At 42.4% G+C, this 21607-nt stretch overlaps 1 long non-coding RNA gene across 1 annotated transcript; it reads right to left on the reverse strand.

Moving 5' to 3' along the window:
* Positions 1–18637: 18637 nt before the first annotated feature.
* Positions 18638–20794, reverse strand: LOC125630951 (uncharacterized). Its single transcript, XR_007354831.2, has 3 exons — positions 20578–20794; positions 19960–20038; positions 18638–18671 (listed from the first exon to the last, which is right to left on the reverse strand). It is a non-coding gene; the product is annotated as an uncharacterized LOC125630951 (long non-coding RNA).
* Between the last annotated feature and the right edge of the window lie 813 nt (positions 20795–21607).

The raw sequence follows: 21607 nt of genomic DNA on the forward strand, positions 1-21607 counted from the left end.
CCATAGGTGGGGCTGCAGCAGGGAAGGCAGAGCAAGGCAGCAGCTTTTGAGCACATTCTTTTTATGATGGATGGATTTGCAAGTGAAAATCTATCCAGGAATTAATGCTGATAGAAGCAGGATTAACTATTCATTAGGATGCTTACTACCAGGATTAAATAGGGTATCTAGGTCATGATCCAATGCCCGCTGAAGCCAAATGGGAGTCTTTTCTCATTGGCTTGAATGGGAACTGGGTTAGGCCCCTAGGAGGCACTGTAAAGGGCCATCCTCCACTTTCCTAATACAACCAGTTCCAAGGGGTTGCACACAGTTTTCATTTTCCAGTCTGTGCCTTTTCCTCCCAGGAAAGCCCAGACACTTATCCTTCTTGAATGGAAAGAGAAAAGGAGTACTTGTGGCACCCTAGAGACTAACAAATTTATTTGAGCATAAGCTTGAGTGGAGAATTTTATACAACTCACAGATGAGATTTGTCTCCCTTCTATACATTTTTCTGAAGGAGTAAACAACTGGACCCTCTTGTTTTAATAGGATTTCATAATACTGCAAATTGGCTGTAGTGGAAATTATTGGGATGTCAAATGGAGGGTTATGATCTCAGCTAAAGAATAAGCAGCAGGATCAAAACAAACATTAAAACATTAAAAGCAAACATCCTACATCCACACAAATACCCCCAAGGAATAAAAGAAGAAGAATCAGAAGAAAGAAGAAAACTGAAAAGCTGCTTATTGAGAGGCAATTTTGATTATAGGTCATAAATGGTCTAAACCTTTAGTAAGATGCCAGGTGCTTTATGTTATATTAAGCAACACTCCATAAGCATTATATGAACACTACAATTATTCAGAAAAGGAAGAGAGGGGCGGATCAAAGCCTGCAATAATTTTTTTTAAAACCAACACTTTTGTTTGTTTTAATCTGGGAGCATTTGGATGCAGCAGTTCTGAGTCATGGGAAATTTATTCTAGAATGGTTAGGATTGCAAAAAGCTTTATGCTGTTTATGCATATTTAGTTCTTTGACAATCATTACTGCCTTTTATGTTTAGCACTCTGTCGATATAGTCAACAATTTCTTCATAAAGCCCATCTTATAGGGATAGAGTAAAGAATGGAAGAAGAATGGAAACTTCATATCTTTCTGGGTTTTTTTCTTATCCCAGAAATGTATGTGAATATCTATGGGTGAATCTTGCAGTTACATTCTTGCAAATAATTCCCTCTCCTTCAATACAAAAGAACTCCATGCTAAATTAAGATTTTGTCATATAAATAAAACAAATATGTAAAAATAAATAAAGGATATAGAAATAGTATGATACATGCCGACCATTACCCCAGTCATTGTGCTTCTTTACAGCCTTCACCTTTAGATTGTCACTGCCCTGATAAGTTCACAATGGCTTCCTATGTGTTCATACAGTGTCTAGACAACAGGACCCAATTCTGAAATACTAGGCACTACTGAAATAGAAACAACTGTGACTTTATGCTTTAAAAGAACTCTGAAAGTGCAAGCCAACTGGCAGTACCAGAAAAGCCCTTCTGATTCTGCTTTTGGTTGGAGTATGGCGCTGTAAGTAATGTGGTGACTTTCTATGGTTACTTCATCCTTACAAACTAGACTATTCTGTGATTATGTATTTTTAGCCGTCTTTTAGTGCAATTAGCAATTGCAAACAAACAGGAAAGTCGGTAAAATAAAAGCTGTTTTATCCGGCACTTCACCAACCAGAAAGTTCTATAAACCGGCATTTCTGATCTTCACTGAAATTCCAGTTTCTAGTCTTGTTGGCATGGGGCGGGTAGGCGAGGGGTTGGAACATTGGCTCTGGGAGGGATTTTGGGTGCAGGAGGGGGATCAGGCCAGCTGGTTGGGGTGTGGGAGAGGGTGCGGGGTGCCAGATCTGGGGGACACTCACCTTGGGTGGCTCCCCGCAAGCAGCAACTTGTCCTGTCTGCTCCTAGGTGGAGCAGCGGCAGGCAGCTCAGGCTCTGCGCACTGCCTCCACCCTCAGGGCCACTATAGCTCCCATTGGCTGTGGTTCCTAGCCAATGGGAGCCACGGAGGTAGTGCTCAGGGCTATATGTGAGGACACTGCTGGTCAGAATATGGGTCCATGTCATTACTGCTTTTCATTGTATTTATGTTACCAATATGGGAGCATTCCCATACAAGGAAAGCATTTGGCCTGTAGTACAGAACTCTGGATTTGATCATACAGGTTCCTTATAGAAGTACTCTGCTTGTTTTCCTGGACTAATCTCTGCTGATACTCCTTTTCAACAAACATCAAGCCTGTAAAGAGGCCAATAGCTTATTTTTGAAGCTACAGAGCTGAAGGGGAAAAAAAGAGGTGGAGGTGGGAAAGAGACTTTAGTGATTCTGTAATATCAGTAAATGATTTTAACCTTAAAATCCTCCCCAATTTATGTTTTCTGTTACTAAAACCAAGAAGCGCATAAGTTTAGTTACATAGAACCAAACTGTGCTCCATTTCCACTTTATATTGTTGGATTTGATAATACTGTCAGAATATTCCCCAAAAGAGTATATATTACTGTGTGGTACCAAATTTCCCCCATTGGCGAGCAATCCTATATAATAGCTGCAGCTTCTATTTGCTTTAAAATGATTTTGACATCTGATGACATTATCCTAAAATATTTGTCCACTGCCTGACAACATGATGGATGGGCCACATAAATCAAATAATCTTGTTTCAAGTTTACTTTTTCAAATAATATCTGAACTTAAATTTAGTCATAAAAGGTATAGAAGTGTCATTTGTTCTCCCGTACCTCCCTGTCAAAATAAAAATCAGAGCAGACAATATTCTGTGAGGGAAAAAAAATAAAAATATTTTCAAAAAAATGTTATTGCCTACCAATTAATAAATAGGATTGCCACAGTAGAAGGACACTCACCAGGATAAGGAAAATTTGCCACTTGATAACTTTATTACAATACAACCAGGAACCACTCATTTCCAAAATCTTGATGTTGGGAAGAAATATACCCTAGTACTGTCTCATTCAACTATTTATAAAGGGACTGGGAGATATTGCTAAGGCAAAGAACATACTAAAAACTCAAAAAAGGTTTAGATACGCATATGAATAACAAGAATATCTTCTCTCATTACCACTAGCTAGGATTAAAACATATAAGAGATTTCAATAACGTAGATACTAAAACACTACCTTGTAGGAGAGCATTCTTCTGTCATCGCTACTGGCTCTCTTTACCATTAAAGGTCACAAAGAATCTTCTGCTTTCTAGTATGGTCTGTATGGGCACGATCCCCTCACATAAAGAAGCTAGACGTGTACTTAACTCTTCCTCTGACTACATTAAAGGATGCCTTAAACCTACTCACATCAACAGCCTCTACATCCTTGCAGGTATTGTTCCTCCTGGTATACACTGGGAAGTTGCTAGTAGAGTAGAGTGCACCAGGTCTACATAACACTGTTGCTGAGTTCACAGAAGTCACGACAAAGTCTTCTTGCCACTGTTAAACCCCCAACATTGTCAAACCAAACAGATGTGGTTTCAGTTATGGCAAACCAGAGTAGAGAACAACCCTGTACCCTGTGTTCTGCATCTCCCACCAGTGAAGCACTTACCATCTGATGCAGATCAGCCCTGTACCATATGGCATTACCTAAACCAACTCTCCACCGGAGCTGGCTAGTCTAGAGACATGATGGTCAAGTGAGGCTACATCTCTGGCTCTAGTACCTGTGACTGTGGCAGAAAGCCTCAAAATATGAAGCATCTCCTGTGATGCCAGCTGCTTGAGCATGAATGTTCTTCCAGGGGCCTGGCAGAGTGCAGTGATCAGTCAATCGGATGTGCATAGATGTGATGGGAAGCAATATGAGGACACCACAAGAAGACAAGATATCAGTCCTCATGATTCAGGATAAGCCAACAACCAACTGCCTGGTATTAGAAAGAAATTTCTCTCACAGGCTTGTTATGGTATATTTGTCTATTATGAGGATTTTACACTTTCCTATACGGCCTATGATATTGATTACTGTCACAGATATGATACCACAGTGGATGGACCATTTATCTGATCTGTTATGGTGATTCCTATTTTCCTACAGTCACCCAACACTGTCATACATTAGGATCTAGTGGCCCAAAGAAATACTAGAAGCAGAGGAAGTATGCTTCTTATTCCTCCTCTCAGGGGGTCATGAGACTAGATAGCAAGAAAGAATCCACCCAGAAGAAGAAAAGTATCACCACATAGCCGCTAGCAACCTCACTTGTCTATAACTGCAAATCTTTCCACACATATCATCACAAAAAGAAAAAGAAGGGGGAGAAATTACCTGATCCTCAGTATCAAGCTCTCCACAACCAGCCCAGTGCCTTGATAGTCTAGCAATTCAATATAATTTGGTGGAACAAATCTTCTGACTGGAATATTGGCAAGGAGGGTAGAGCTTATTCAGGAAGGACAATTCAGGTGAAAAAAGGAGGAAGTGTTGCATTATACATCAAAAATATAAGTACAAAGTATAAATATAAATATAAAAATATTTCATGTCCAAAAGGAGGTGAAGGGCAGACCAGTTGTCATTAAGTTAGATATTAGGAAAAACTTTCCAACTAAAAGGAAAGTTAAGCTCTAGAATAGGCTTCCAAGGGAGGTTGTGGAATCCTCATCACTGGAGGCTTCTGAGAATAGGTTAGATAAAATCTTTCACAGATGGTCTTGGTTTACTTGATCCTGCCTTGGCAGATTTTGAGGTCCCTTCCAGTCCTACATTTCTATGATTCTATGATAACTGCTTGATTATTACAGTAATTGATGATCTGGCCCTTTGATGGTATTTCCTTTCATAGAACTAGCCCCATATCGCAATTCTTCAATAAACTGAAAAAAATTAAATGTGACGGCAGGAGGCTGGAACACCAGTAACCAGAATATCTGCTTGAAATCTGACCAACTGTGGCGTAATGATTTCATATCCTCCTTCTCAACTATGGCATCTGCTAAATTTTAACCAGTTGAACTGTACAGTTTACTTTCTTTTTGGTTAGTCTCTAAGGTGCCACAAGTATTCCTTTTCTTTTTGCGAATACAGACTAACACGGCTATTACTCTGAATACTTTCTTTTTGTGCAGCTGTGTTATGATATTTATAATTAACCATGTCATTTTTAGACATGCCATAAATGAGATTTGGGAAGATCTTTCCCACTATTCATGATTAATTTAGCTGCCAAAACAATGGACCTGATTCTTCTCTCATTCACACTAGTATAAATCACAAGTAACTGTTGAAGTTAATGGCTTTACACCAATGTAATCAAGAAGATGACCAAGTCCAGCTATTCCACCTGACAACTTTGAAATTTCAGGACCAGCTGAAGAACAGATGAGAGAATAAAATGGAATGTTTGGGGTTACAGTCTCTTTGGGAAGATTCAAGTCTGAAGATCAATAAACTACTGTTCTCATACAGATACGGGATCACCATTTACATTGACTTTTTTAAGGGTCTCATAGCAGAGAAAAGCTTGGCTCCATATAAAACCCTTCAACTTATTTATAACGTATCACCATGTTTATTTCATCGCTGTCAGGGTTCCTTCCCCACTCTGAACTCTAGGGTACAGATGTGGGGACCTGCATGAAAACCTCCTAAGCTTACTTTTACCAGCTTAGGTTAAAACTTCCCCAAGGTACAAACTATTTTACCCTTTGCCCCTGGACTTCCACTGCCACCACCAAACTTTATCTGGGTTCCTGAGAAAATGTAGTTTGGACACGTCTTTCCCCCCAAAATCCTTCCAACCCTTGCACCCCACTTCCTGGGGAAGGTTTGGTAAAAATCCTCACCAATTTGCATAGGTGATCACAGACCCAAACCCTTGGATCTTAGAACAATGAAAAAGCATTCAGTTTCCTTACAAGAAGACTTTTAATAGAAGCAAAAAAAAAAAGAATCATCTCTGTAAAATCAGGATGGTAAATACCTTACAGGGTAATTAGATTCAAAACATAGAGAATCCCTCTAGGCAAAACCTTAAGTTACAAAAAAGACACACAGACAGGAATATTCATTCTATTCAGCACAGCTATTTTCTCAGCCATTTAAAGAAATCATAATCTAACACATACCTAGCTAGATTACTCACTAAATTCTAAGACTCCATTCCTGTTCTGTCCCCGGCAAAAGCATCACACAGACAGACACAGACCCTTTGTTTTTCTCCCTCTTCCCAGCTTTTGAAAGTATCTTGTCTCCTCATTGGTCATTTTGGTCAGGTGCCAGCGAGGTTACCTTTAGCTTCTTAACCCTTTACAGGTGAGAGGATTTTTTCTTCTGGCCAGGAGGGATTTTAAAGGGGTTTACCCTTCCCTTTATATTTATGACAATCGCTATAGGATAGTAGATTTGTTGAAATATTGGTTATCAAATTATGTATGCAATAAACATATGGTTAATAAATTGGACTTTTCATTGTTTATCTAAATTGCTCTGCAAGTAAAATAGTACATTGAGAGATCTCCAAAATAAAAGTTAGAAAATGAACTGAGCCCAGATCTTTGAGCTGCAAGGCCACCGGAACCAGAAATAAGGAACATTAACACAGAAGTAAGATTTCACTCACCTTATTAAAATTCTGTTAGTCTCCTCAGAAATCCTCTTGGTATTTTCTGATTTAATTTCCCCAAAAGCAGTATCTTTAAGGCACATTGCAATCCATAGTATTTATGATGTCACAGAATGATGCATTTTGTGCTACAGTCAGAAAAAACAGTAAGTATTATACCATAATAATTTCACAGAGAAAAAACAGAATTTAAATCTATTCTGTGCTGGATACCACTCCCAATCCTAAATAATATGGGGAATCTTCAAAGGAATTTGGGCTTAACTCAATTTTCATGTTTGCTTTCCAATTCACCTTTAAGAACCCTTCACTGTTGGACACTTCTGCTCACAGAAGCATAAGAAATGTATAACATTTTTAAGAAGGATGAGCATAAAGTCTCATCACTATTCAAAAGCTTTAAAAATGGGGGCTATATTTTAAATGGCTTGGTGCTTATCAGAGCCAAACATAGAAGAACCCCCTTCTGCAAAAAATACTATTTTAAATACCTGTCCGAGGTGCAGTACTCTAGGATTCTATTAAATTATAATTAGACCAATTTATAATAGAATTTATTAGCAATATTTTGTTCTTCATTGAATTATACATAAAGTTTAAAACAGATCAAAGCGATTATTCATTTTAAAATGTTCTAGGAATGTATCAGCAATGCCTTATTCAAAGCCTCAATTAGCTTCTTAGGCTTTGGTATATGATAACCCATTGTTCTAGCAGAAAAAATAAAGAGACTGCTGAACTTAACTATCCAGAGGAAAGACTCACTGCAGTCTTGTGACTTGTAGAGAAAGAACTAACATTTTCAGAAACAGCTTTCAACTGAAACTCCCATTGACTTAAGTTGCAGCAGAATTGGCCCCGTATCTACCTGAACAAATAAGAGCATGTGTGTGTGTGTGTTAAACGTGAAGTTACAAATACTGTATCTGCCTGATCTGCATGTGCAAATATAGGTTCTTGAGCTTGGAATCAGATCTGCATGAGCATCCCCTAGCATTCATATGAAAACCTACTGAAGTCAATTAACATTGTGGGACCAGTAGGTGCGCCCCTGAGAAGTCAGGCCACGAACATGGGTTTAGTGCCTAATTTTGGTAGCCCTTCAAGCTATGAATGGAGCACAGGCAACTAAAGCAGGAAAATAAAACACACAAAAGAAAATCCATTCTGGAAAGTTACCCTGAAAACAGCACTAAAGTTCCCATAACTCAAGACGAAAGTAACAAAGGCTCCAAGACCCTCTGGGTTAAAAAAAACAAAGTCTCTGTTCCTTTCTTTGCTTCAGAAAGAAGAAACGGCATTCCAATCTCCTTTAAATAAACAGTCTGTACACAAAGAGAATCCTAATTCCTCCTCCTGGGAAAATTCCAAATGGGCTTTCAACAAACTAACTCACAGTCTTCCCTCTGTGAGCACCTTCAGCAGAGCAGCATGCCTGAATAGCAACTCCCAACAACTGATTTCTTCATTTTAAATGCTTTGAGCTAGTTTCATAGAACGCTAATGAGCCCCAGATGTTTTGGAGTCTGGTGAGATCACTCTTTACTACTCATGTCTGGAAACTCATGGCTTCCTGACCACTCTGGGTCCCTGATCGGTATCAGACCTGGTCACAGCCCAAAGTTTGAAATTTTTGAAATGTGTGGCCATTCTACCTCTGAAAATATGAGTCTTTCACATCCCAGAGTTAAATATTTATCAATAGTGTATCTCTGTCAGAAGCCATTTTGAGTATGTCTACACTAAGATAAAAAACACACTGCATTGAGTCTCAGACCCCAAGTTTGCTGACTCACACTCTTGAGGGTTGGGCTATGGTGCTAAAAAGAGCAGCGTAGACATTTAGGATTTGAGGCCCTCCCATTTCATGGGATCTCAGACCCTGGGCTCCAGCCCAAGCCCAGACATCTACACCACAATGTGATAGCCCCGCAATCTGATCCCTGCAAGCCCAAGTCATCTGACCTGGGCCAGCCACTGCAGTGCCACAGGTCTTTTATTGCAGGTCCTTTATAAAAGCATTCCTACTTTTGTCTTTATAAACAAATAAAAAAAGTTATAGGTGACAGCACACCCTAATGAAATGATTGATTAAAAGCACACAATGGCCTCAAAATGAGTAAAGAGAAGACTGAAATCATATGGGTGTCTTGAGCAGAACCAAGACAGATGAACATTAACATAAAGGGCCAGAGCCTAAATCAGGTTTCTGCATTTAAATACCTGGGAGGCTGGTTAGCAGCAACTGGAGAGATCAACAGAGAATTGCAAGCAACCCTGCTGATGGCAGGGGAAGTCTGGTGTATAAAAAGTGGAATGATTTATGATAAACAGATGCCAAGAAAGCTTAAGGGACTATACATAATGATGGTAACACCAGCTCTTCTGTACAGATCAGAGACATGCAGTCAAAGAGAGGCACTTGAAAAGAGACAAAGCCATTGAAATAAGATGTTTGAAGGTAGTAAGAGGGGTGACATTGCTGAACCTTATGTGGAACAATGTCAACAGGAGTAAGACCAAAGTCTGCAGTGTCAGAGAGAGGAGGCTGAGATGGTATGGGCATGTATGAAAGATGAATGAGGGAATCCTGTTAGGGAGGGATGAGAGATTAGAGTTTGTGGGCTGAGAGCAGGAGGATGGTCAGGTAAAACAGTGACTAGACTGAGTGAGGGATGATGGAATGAATATGGAGTGAGCATTAGAAGAAGAGTGAATATTGGAAGAGCATTGGAGTGAGCAAGCCTGGGGAAAAGATTGATCTGGCAAGCTGACTCCAGCTAGCTGGGAAAAGGGGGAGAAGAAAAAAAAGAAGAAGCATTTACATTTCTTTTATATTCTTCTTTTACATATCAGACTGATCAAAAACATTTTTTTCATTGTGATCAAATGTTAACATTTATATATGTTTGATAAGCAAGTACCCCACTTCACCACAGCCTCCCCCCCCCCCCCAAAAAAAAAAAAAAAAAACAGTTGTGGAATGAGTGGTACAATTTGCCCCAAAACTATCCCGGCCACTTTTTTTCAATTCTTTCAGAGGGCAAGCAAAGGAACAGGATGTTGGACTCCAGATGACAGTCCATCCTAGAAAGAATATGTCCAGGAGCTTTGCTGGCAGCCATGCCTCTGGCTATTTCACATTACTGTTGATAGGCTTTCTGGATTTTTGTGTTATATTAGATTTTTTAAAAACTTGCAGATGACCTATATACATGTGATATTTCTATGCAGAAAATGAACAATATTAAAAGGGTATATATGGCAAAAGATTAGGATCCTTGGAACACAAGCACCTCGAATCTAATTTTTCTATTAACTACTCTCACAAGAAAGCTGGGAAGGAAGTAACAAATGGAACTGCAGGAAAATAGCTTTTCCTTCACAAAACTGGTTTATCCACTGCTGGGCCATGGACCAAAATTGAAGATTTTGTTCAATATCTTCATAAATGATCTGGAGGATGGTGTGGATTGCACTCTCAGCAAATTTGCGGATGATACTAAACTGGGAGGAGTGGTAGATACGCTGGAGGGGAGGTGTCAAGGTTCCTCCCCCACTCTGAACTCTAGGGTACAGATGTGGGGACCTGCATGAAAAACCCCCCTAAGCTTATCTTTACCAGCTTAGGTCAAAACTTCCCCAAGGTACAAAATATTACACCCGTTATCCTTGGAATGGCCGCTACCACCACCAAACTAATACTGGTTACTGGGGAAGAGCTGTTTGGACGCGTCTTTCCCCCCAAAATACTTCCCAAAACCTTGCACCCCACTTCCTGGACAAGGTTTGGTAAAAAGCCTCACCAATTTGCCTAGGTGACTACAGACCCAGACCCTTGGATCTTAAGAACAATGAACAATCCTCCCAACACTTGCACCCCCCCTTTCCTGGGAAATGTTGGATAAAAAGCCTCACCAATTTGCATAGGTGACCACAGACCCAAACCCTTGGATCTGAGAACAATGAAAAAGCATTCAGTTTTTACAAGAAGACTTTTAATAAAAAATAGAAGTAAATAGAAATAAAGAAATCCCCCCTGTAAAATCAGGATGGTAGATATCTTACAGGGTAATTAGATTCAAAAACATAGAGAACCCCTCTAGGCAAAACCTTAAGTTACAAAAAAGATGCACAGACAGAAATAGTTATTCTATTCAGCACAATGCTTTTCTCAGCCATTTAAAGGAATCATAATCTAACACATACCTAGCTAGATTACTTACTAAAAGTTCTAAGACTCCATTCCTGTTCTGTCTCTGGCAAGAGCAGCATACAGACAGACACAGACCCTTTGTTCCTCTCCCTCCTCCCAGCTTTTGAAAGTATCTTGTCTCCTCATTGGTCATTTTGGTCAGGTGCCAGCGAGGTTACCTTTAGCTTCTTAACCCTTTACAGGTGAGAGGAGCTTTCCCCTGGCCAGGAGGGATTTCAAAGGGGTTTACCCTTCCCTTTATATTTATGACACGCCCCCCAAATCTCAGCTAGGGTGAAACACTGGCTGGGATTTCTTCCTGGAGCTCTAGGAAAAACAGAGTTAATAAGACACATGCATCTCTAACTATACTACCAAGTACATAAAGACTAACAATATTTTCCACATCTCAAGGACGATTTTAACCAGTTGATTCTGGGAAACTTTCACGGGAGAGTGCATCAGCCACTTTGTTAGAAGCTCCTGAGATGTGTTGGATGTCGAAATCAAAATCTTGGAGAGCTAAACTCCACCGAAGAAGTTTTTTGTTAGTTTCTTTGACGGTGTGAAGCCACTTTAGTGCAGCATGGTCGGTTTGCAGGTGGAAACGCCGTCCCCAAACATATGGGCGTAGCTTTTCCAGAGCGTAGACAATGGCATAACATTCTTTTTCAGTGACTGACCAGTTGCTTTCCCTCTCAGACAGTTTTTTGCTGAGAAACACTACAGGGTGGAATTCTTGATCAGGTCCTTTCTGCATTAAAACTGCTCCCACACCACGCTCGGATGCATCTGTGGTTACTAGGAACGGTTTGTCAAAGTCTGGGGCCCTTAGTACAGGGTCAGACATGAGTGTCGCTTTAAGCTTGTTAAAGGCCTTCTGACACTTTCCGGTCCACTGAACAGCATTTGGCTGTTTCTTTTTGGTTAGGTCTGTCAGTGGGGCAGCGATTTGGCTGTAGTGCGGTACAAATCGTCTGTAATAACCGGCCAAGCCTAAGAAGGATTGAACCCGTTTCTTTGACTTTGGGACAGGCCACTTTTGGATAGCATCCACTTTGGCCTGTAGGGGGCTGATAGTTCCTTGACCCACCTGGTGTCCAAGGTAAGTCACTCTGTTTAGGCCTATTTGACACTTCTTAGCCTTAACAGTTAGTCCTGCCTCCCTTATGCGCTCAAGGACTTTTTGTAGATGTTCCAGGTGGTCTGCCCAGAAATCCGAAAATATGGCCACATCGTCAAGGTAGGCGACTGCATATTCTCCTAATCCCACTAGGAGACCATCTACAAGTCTTGGGAAAGTGGCGGGTGCATTTCGCAGCCCGAAAGGGAGTACATTAAATTCATACAGCCCGAGATGTGTGATGAAGGCTGACCTTTCCTTGGCAGATTCATCTAGCGGTACCTGCCAGTACCCCTTGGTTAAGTCCAAGGTAGAGATGAACTGGGCCCGTCCCAGTTTCTCTAATAGTTCATCTGTGCGTGGCATTGGATAGTTGTCTGGGCGAGTTACAGCATTTAGCTTACGGTAGTCCACGCAAAAACGTATTTCCCCATCTGGTTTGGGAACTAGAACCACTGGAGATGCCCATGCACTTTTAGAGGGGTGGATTACCCCCATCTGTAACATATCCTGGATCTCCCGTTCTATAGCAGTTTTAGCTTGAGGAGACACCCGGTAAGGTTGGACCCTAATTGGGTGAGCATTACCTGTGTCAATGGAGTGGTATGCCCGTTCAGTCAGTCCTGGGGTGGCTGAGAACGTTGGCGCGTAGCTAGTGCACAGCTCCTGGATCTGCTGTCGCTGCATACGCCCAAGGGTCATGGAGAGGTTCACCTCTTCCACACCACCAGCACATTTCCCTTCGTAGTAAACACCTTCAGGCCACTCAGCGTCGTCTCCTCCCTGGGCTGTAAACTGACAAACCTTTAATTCTCTGGAATAAAAGGGCTTTAGAGAATTAATATGGTACACCTTAGGCTTTCGGTTGGAGGTGGGGAATGCTATGAGATAATTAACAGCTCCCAGGCGCTCCTGGACCGTGAATGGCCCTTCCCACGATGCTTCCATTTTATGGGCCTGGAGCGCCTTTAAGACCATGACCTGGTCTCCTACTTTGAAGGAACGCTCTCTGGCATGTTTATCATACCAGGCTTTTTGCTCTTTTTGAGCATCCTGTAAGTTTTCTCTAGCAAGGGCTAAAGAGGTTCGGAGGGTGTTCTGTAGGTTGGTTACAAAGTCCAGAATGTTAGTTCCTGGAGAAGGTGTAAATCCCTCCCATTGCTGCTTCACCAACTGCAATGGCCCCTTAACCTCACGGCCATATACAAGTTCAAATGGGGAAAACCCTAAACTGGGATGTGGTACAGCTCTGTAGGCAAAGAGCAACTGCTGCAACACTAGGTCCCAATCATTGGAGTGCTCATTTACGAATTTACGTATCATGGCCCCCAAAGTTCCATTAAACTTCTCCACCATGCCATTTGTTTGATGATGGTAAGGAGTGGCAACCAAGTGATTTACCCCATGAGCTTCCCAAAGGTTTTTCATAGTTCCTGCCAGGAAATTAGTCCCTGCATCGGTGAGGATGTCGGAGGGCCAACCTACCCTGGCAAAAATGTCTGCTAGTGCCTGGCACACACTTTTAGCCCTGGTGTTGCTTAGAGCTACTGCTTCCGGCCATCGGGTGGCAAAATCCATGAAAGTCAGTATGTACTGCTTTCCTCTGGGTGTCTTTTTCAGAAAAGGACCCAGAATATCCACAGCTACTCGCTGAAATGGAACTTCAATGATGGGGAGTGGCTGGAGAGGGGCTTTGACCTGGTCTTGGGGTTTTCCCACTCTTTGGCACACCTCACAAGACTGGACATAGGTAGAAACATCCTTGCCCATTCCCTCCCAGTGGAATGACCCCCCCAAACGGTCTTTGGTCCTGTTCACCCCAGCATGGCCACTAGGGTGATCATGGGCTAAGCTCAAGAGCTTGGCCCGGTATTTAGTTGGAACTACCAACTGTCTCTGAGGATGCCAGTCTTCCTGGTGTCCACCAGAAAGAGTTTCCTTGTATAAAAGTCCTCTTTCTACAACAAACCTGGATCGATTAGAAGAGCTGAGAGGCGGTGGGTTGCTCCGTGCCGCCGTCCAAGCTCTCTGGAGGCTTTCATCTGCTTCCTGTTCGGTCTGGAACTGTTCCCTTGATGCTGGAGACATCAGTTCCTCATGGGATTGTGGACCTAGGCTTGGTCCCTCTGGAAGCGATATATGGGATGGAGCTGTTTCTGTTGACTGTGAACCGCTCTCCGCTGGTGCACTATGTTGGGATTCAGGCTCCGGCTGAGCCTCTTGTGTAGGGTTATCGGCTGCTGCCAGTTCAGGTTCGGTGGGGCCCTCTGGTGTTGAGGTTGCAAGTACTGGATTCAGTGCTGACACGGGGTCTGATGTTGGTTGTTCGGCTGGTTCCGGTTCTGGGACTGGTTCCGTCTGGGTCTCTGGGACTGAATCCACTACTGCTGTTGCAGACATTGGCCTGGGGTCCAGGTCCATCACCTCTGACTGGGTCCTGATAGAAGTTTCCGGAACAGAGCTAGGCCTCACGGCTTGTTTAGCCTGGCTGCGGGTGACCATTCCCACCCTCTTGGCCTGCTTCACATGATTGGCCAAGTCTTCCCCCAACAGCATGGGGATGGGATAATCATCATAGACTGCAAAAGTCCACATTCCTGACCAGCCCTTGTACTGGACAGGCAACTTGGCTGTAGGCAAATTGAAAGAGTTGGACTTGAAGGGTTGAATCGTCACTTGGATCTCTGGGTTGATTAAATTGGGGTCCACTAAGGAAGCATGGATAGCTGACACTTGTGCTCCGGTGTCCCTCCACGCGGTGACCTTCTTCCCGCCCACACTCACAGTTTCCCTCCGCTCCAAGGGTATCTGGGAGGTATCTGGGCCTGTGGACCTCTGGTGTGATTCCGGTGCAATGAACTGTAATCTGTTGGGGTTCTTGGGGCAGTTGGCCTTTACATGCCCCAGCTCGTTACACTTAAAACATCGTCCAGCTGACGGGTCACTGGGGCGAGGAGGGTTGCTGGAGAACGGGGTGGTGGGACGATAAGGGGTCTGGAGGGTTCTTTGGGAGGTAGGTGGGGCTTTGGGCGGCCCCCGGTAATAGGGTGTGGTCTGGGGTGGTCCCTTCTGCTCTCCGCTCCAACTGCGACCAGTTTTCTTCTTCTCTGCCACCTCCACCCATCTGGCTCCAATCTCTCCTGCCTCAATTAGTTTTGGGTTTCCCATCTAGGATGTATCTTTCTATTTCCTCAGGAACACCCTCTAAGAATTGTTCCATTTGCATTAGGAAGGGCAAATTTACTGGAGATTCAACACTTGCTCCTGATATCCAGGCATCCCAATGTTTCACAATGTGGTAGGCATGTCGGGTAAATGACATGTCTGGTTTCCACCTTAGGGCTCTGAACCTCCGACGAGACTGCTCGGGTGTTATCCCCATTCTGACTCTCGCCTTGGATTTAAACAGTTCATACTTGTTCATGTGTTCTTTAGGCATTTCAGCTGCCACCTCAGCTAAGGGTCCACTGAGCTGCGGCCTCAGCTCTACCATGTATTGGTCAGTAGAGATGTTGTACCCAAGGCAGGCCCTTTCAAAGTTCTCTAAGAAGACCTCAGTATCATCACCTGCCTTGTAGGTGGGGAACTTTCTGGGATGGGAAGTGGTACCTGGAGAAGGATTGCTAGGGTTTGTTGGTATATTCTGCTGGGCCTTTATCTTCTCCACCTCCTCCACATGCTTCCTCTCTTTTTCCTTCTCCTCCAGTTCTTTGGCCCTTGCTTCCATTTCTTTGTCCCTTGCTTCCATTTCCCTCTTGTGGGCAGCCTCTTGGTGTTGTTCTGCCTCCCTTTCTTGTTCCTTCTTCAGCTGCATGAGTTCTATCTGTCTTTCATGTTCCCTTTGTCTTTCCTCAGCCTGAAATTTGGCTAATTCGAGCTGTAGTCGAGCCGCAGATTTTGCCATTCTCACCTCTCTGTTTTTACTAACTTTACACCCGAGGTTTAGAAATAAACAAACAAAACTTGGCTGTAAAATTTTGCTGTGCTGGAATAGAATACCTATTCTCTGATAGTGATTGTCAGCCTACAGAAAAAGACAATTCCCTTGTCTCATGAAAAAACCCCCTAAGCTTATCTTTACCAGCTTAGGTCAAAACTTCCCCAAGGTACAAAATATTACACCCGTTATCCTTGGAATGGCCGCTACCACCACCAAACTAATACTGGTTACTGGGGAAGAGCTGTTTGGACGCGTCTTTCCCCCCAAAATACTTCCCAAAACCTTGCACCCCACTTCCTGGACAAGGTTTGGTAAAAAGCCTCACCAATTTGCCTAGGTGACTACAGACCCAGACCCTTGGATCTTAAGAACAATGAACAATCCTCCCAACACTTGCACCCCCCCTTTCCTGGGAAATGTTGGATAAAAAGCCTCACCAATTTGCATAGGTGACCACAGACCCAAACCCTTGGATCTGAGAACAATGAAAAAGCATTCAGTTTTTACAAGAAGACTTTTAATAAAAAATAGAAGTAAATAGAAATAAAGAAATCCCCCCTGTAAAATCAGGATGGTAGATATCTTACAGGGTAATTAGATTCAAAAACATAGAGAACCCCTCTAGGCAAAACCTTAAGTTACAAAAAAGATGCACAGACAGAAATAGTTATTCTATTCAGCACAATGCTTTTCTCAGCCATTTAAAGGGATCATAATCTAACACATACCTAGCTAGATTACTTACTAAAAGTTCTAAGACTCCATTCCTGTTCTGTCTCTGGCAAGAGCAGCATACAGACAGACACAGACCCTTTGTTCCTCTCCCTCCTCCCAGCTTTTGAAAGTATCTTGTCTCCTCATTGGTCATTTTGGTCAGGTGCCAGCGAGGTTACCTTTAGCTTCTTAACCCTTTACAGGTGAGAGGAGCTTTCCCCTGGCCAGGAGGGATTTCAAAGGGGTTTACCCTTCCCTTTATATTTATGACAGGAGGGATAGGATACAGAAGGACCTAGACAAATTGGAGGATTGGGCCAAAAGAAATCTGATGAGGTTCAATAAGGATAAGTGCAGGGTCCTGCACTTAGGATGGAAGAATCCAAAGCGCCGCTACAGACTAGGGACCGAATGGCTAGGCAGCAGTTCTGCGGAAAAGGACCTAGGGGTTACAGTGGACGAGAAGCTGGATATGAGTCAGCAGTGTGCCCTTGTTGCCAAGAAGGCCAATGGCATTTTGGGATGTATAAGTAGGGGCATAGCGAGCAGATCGAGGGACGTGATCGTTCCCCTCTATTCGACATTGGTGAGGCCTCATCTGGAGTACTGTGTCCAGTTTTGGGCCCCACACTACAAGAAGGATGTGGATAAATTGGAGAGAGTCCAGCGAAGGGCAACAAAAATGATTAGGGGACTGGAACACATGACTTATGAGGAGAGGCTGAGGGAGCTGGGATTGTTTAGCCTGCAGAAGAGAAGAATGAGGGGGGATTTGATAGCTGCTTTCAACTACCTGAAAGGGGGTTCCAAAGAGGATGGCTCTAGACTGTTCTCAATGGTAGCAGATGACAGAACGAGGAGGAATGGTCTCAAGTTGCAGTGGGGGAGGTTTAGATTGGATATTAGGAAAAACTTTTTCACTAAGAGGGTGGTGAAACACTGGAATGCGTTACCTAGGGAGGTGGTAGAATCTCCTTCCTTAGAGGTTTTTAAGGTCAGGCTTGACAAAGCCCTGGCTGGGATGATTTAACTGGGAATTGGTCCTGCTTCGAGCAGGGGGTTGGACTAGATGACCTTCTGGGGTCCCTTCCAACCCTGATATTCTATGATTCTATGATTCTATGACCTGTAGGGCTTGATCTATTCAAATTAAAAATATAGACACTTTAAGGGAGCACATTTCCAACATTAACATATCCAGCTTCCGATCATTGTGAGCTGAGTTTACACAGTGCCTCTCTAAATGCTGATTCTTTGTCACTTTATTAATACAAAGCTCCAACCCTCTGGAAGATCTCTAGGATTTGTATCAATAAAAGGGGTTTTCCTTTTCATTCAAAAAGTGTTTTGAATTCACACTTGTCAGGACAGCAGGGCTCTATACAAGATTACACTAAAAAAATCTCAAAATTTGTTGCCCCGGCTCACCTCTTTCTTTTTAAAATACTAACATTTTCAGATCATACACTATGAATTACCTTAATTTAAGTATAATGATGGGGAGTGGGGCAGGGAAGGAAACACAGAAACTGCCTCCTAAAATCCAGATGTAGTACAGACAGAAAATAAAGGAATTAATCAAAACAGACTGACCAATATAATCCCATTCACTTAGATTGTTCTTATTTTATGCACTTTGCAGGCTTTCGTGAGTGTGTCCATACTCAGCACTGCCATCTTCTGGATGGAATTAGAACTGATGAATTATGTCAGAAAAGCCCTAATACTATCACTGCTAAAGGGAATTTTTCTTTACACTGCTCAGGTGGTAGAGGGAATTGCGCCCGTCTAGCTCTCCACACTAATTTCCAATCCAAACACTACTGGGCTCAAGTTCCAATGTGGAGAGACTGAAAAGAGGAAGGCAGTCCGAGAAAAGAGGATCAGATAGCAGAATTCCCTCCATCCCTCACCAAAAACACCTCAAAACTCTCCCCTCCCATGAAAATACATAGAGTATATAATTATACACACACACACACACGTCTACTAATGTCAGTGTACCTTGGACTCTGCTGGCCATAAAGAAGATGTGTATGTCAGATAAGCTTTGAAAAAAAAAAAAGAAGAGAACAAAATCATATGGGGGAAGGGGGGAATTGCATAGCTTAACAAACCTCATAGTTTGTCAGGTTCTCAAAAAACTCAGTATACGAGGTTCAGTGAATTCATTTATATATATTATACAGAGAGAGAGAGAGAGAGAAAACTCCCAAACACTTTCTTAAGTAACAGTTAAGATTGCTAAGAGAAATTCAAGAAGATGCTCTATTGAATATGTGGGGGGAAGGGGGAAACAGAAGGACAAAGTAAAAAAGAACAAAAAATCCTGTTAAAATATGGAAGACACAAGCTACAAATAACAAGCTACAAATAATTCTAACACCAAACTAAACACTGAGTTCACACACACTATTAAATACAAAATTCTCAGTGACCAGTAACTTTGTTCATGTTACAAAACACCCCACATGGAAGGAGTACCTGCTGAATTGTGACAATCTGAACTGTACCTCCTGACCTACCCCACTGGGTCCCTGAGCTGCTGTGGGAAAGATGAAAAAAACCCACTCCTGCCCCAGCCAATCTGAGGGAAAAACTCCATTCCAAACCCCAGAGGTGAATAGCATCATGCCCACAGCAGACCAAAAAAAAGAAGGAAAAGAAAAATAATTTTTCCTATGCTAATCCCAGGGGTGGGAGCTGCTAATCCAAGAATGAGATGGGGCTCATGCTGACGGGAGAGTTTATATACATGCACTCAGCTGTACAGGGGCCCACGTATCCTGAACCCCACCAGTGCAAGAGAGCCACATTGCAAGAGCTGGGCAAAGTGGGTAGAAATCACCACCAAATCTTAATTCTCTACTCACTCACCATGGTGGCTGCATTTTACTTTCACTTTGCATGATATAAATGACTACAAAAGTTGGAAGGCAATGAAGGATCAGGCCCACTGGGCCCAACAACTAATTACTCTCTGGTCCCTTTGCACCATCTGAAGATTTAAAGGACTTATGAACTAGGTAAAAGTACCTCTGGGGAATATCATCAACACAAAGAGGTTGTCCCCAGCTGTACTAGAGCTGCAGAAACAACTTTATGCTGGCTCCCATCCCAGCACTGCTGTACTCTGGCTGGGGATGGGGAAGGGGCAACCATGGATAGAGCATTGCTGCACTCTGCCTACTCTCAGCTACTTCATGGCGGATGCAGTCAGATTATAAATTAGAGCAACCCCTAAACCTGTTCTGATTTGCACTGGGGTTTAGGTTAGCCCCCAGATGGCCTTAAAATATGGAGTGCTGAATGGTGGCTGAAAGGTATACAACTTACATGCAAGGATGCTGGTTGAAATAAATGATCACCATCAAGACGCAGTGAAAATGAAAAGTCCGGCTGAAAAATACGCCAGCTATAGGAAAAGCAGTTAATGTGAATTATGTAGCAGACACCAAGATCTGTCAAAAAACTGTTCCAAGTCATCCAGGTTACTGGGCCACTCAGTCCTAGGAAGGCAATAACTTGATTTCACACAAGATAATAATCAAATGCACTGAATTTAGTTGTGGCTCATGCTTTTCCCAGGTGAGTACACACAGTGAACACTAAGAACATTAAGGCATTGCAAGAAATATTTGCTGTTTATGGGGAAGGTGGCTTATGATGGGGTAAGGGTGATTTGTTAAACTTAATAACTAAGCTTAAAACATTTTAATGATGACACCATTATATATTTCCATTGTTTTGTTTTGTTTTTTAAAGAGGTACACTTGACATGGATCTCAGGTCAAGTAGCATATCTACTGGTCAAAGCTTTGTAAGTCAGCTGCCCAAACCTGACACATCCCTGGTTTGAAATCAAAGTTTATCTTCTTCTAGGCAAGCTGCCTACTGAAACTACCAAACCCCTTCTGCCCCAGCAAGACTTATTTTAAGGCAGACTTTATTCACCTTGGCATCTTTGTCATAGGGCCTGTTTGATATTTTATCAGAAGCTACCCCGCCATGAGCTGCTCAGAGATGCTAGCAGTTGCTTATTGGATATTCAGAGCTGTTCTGCATCTGCAGGATGTTCCCCTATCCTCCATCCCGGGACGTACATATGGATGTTGGTCACTCCTTCACAGGGCACGTCCAGTGAAGACCTGAGAGTTATATTGGTAGGATGGCTTTTATGATGCCTGTGGACAGAAGATGACCAAGGGTGAGGTCAAAGACTCTGTACATGGACCAGATATCAACAGACCTTAACGAGACCCATTTGCACAACAGCTAGGTGTACAATCATGAGTTTTGGAAGAAGGCTATAAAAGTCACTGATTCTAAATAGGAAAGTAGCAAGAAAGAAGAAGATTTTTTAAGAAGCAGATTTTACAATTTTTGTTTCACACTTAATAAAATAAAAAATCACAATGAATATACTTTTTTAAAAAAAAAATCAGCCTTAAATCATTCGAATAACCCTAACATTCAAAATAATTCATAAATCACAACTGGAAGAACTGCTGAAACTATTTTCTTTCAGAGTTTGGAAAGGATGGCTTCCTACAGCCCACACCAGTGCCCCATGTTGAGGAGGAGGACTGTCATGAGATGCTAACCACAAAATAGGACACTAAGTGTCCCATTTTAGCCATCTGAATACCTAGGACAAACTGGGGTAAAACAACACATTCCTAGGGGAAAAAACAGAACATATAATCACACTACATATGAATTACCTGAAGAGAACATTTCAGACCATAACGGTTCTCCATTTAGTTGTAAAGAATTTTGATTATTCCTCATTCAACAAGTCATTCCAGATTTGATGTTTGTGACCTAGGAACAGACAGGGTAGTAGAACACATTCTGCAAAAATTTAAAAGAGCAGTAGGAAAACAAAAGCAAAGGCACAATCCTGCAACACTGAGTTGCAACTTTTCTGCTATCATATAACATGTATAACAGAGACTAGCACTGAAAAATATCTAGCAGAGCT

Source organism: Caretta caretta, chromosome 2 (genome assembly GCF_965140235.1).
Source record: "Caretta caretta isolate rCarCar2 chromosome 2, rCarCar1.hap1, whole genome shotgun sequence".
Classification (NCBI taxonomy): domain Eukaryota; kingdom Metazoa; phylum Chordata; order Testudines; family Cheloniidae; genus Caretta; species Caretta caretta.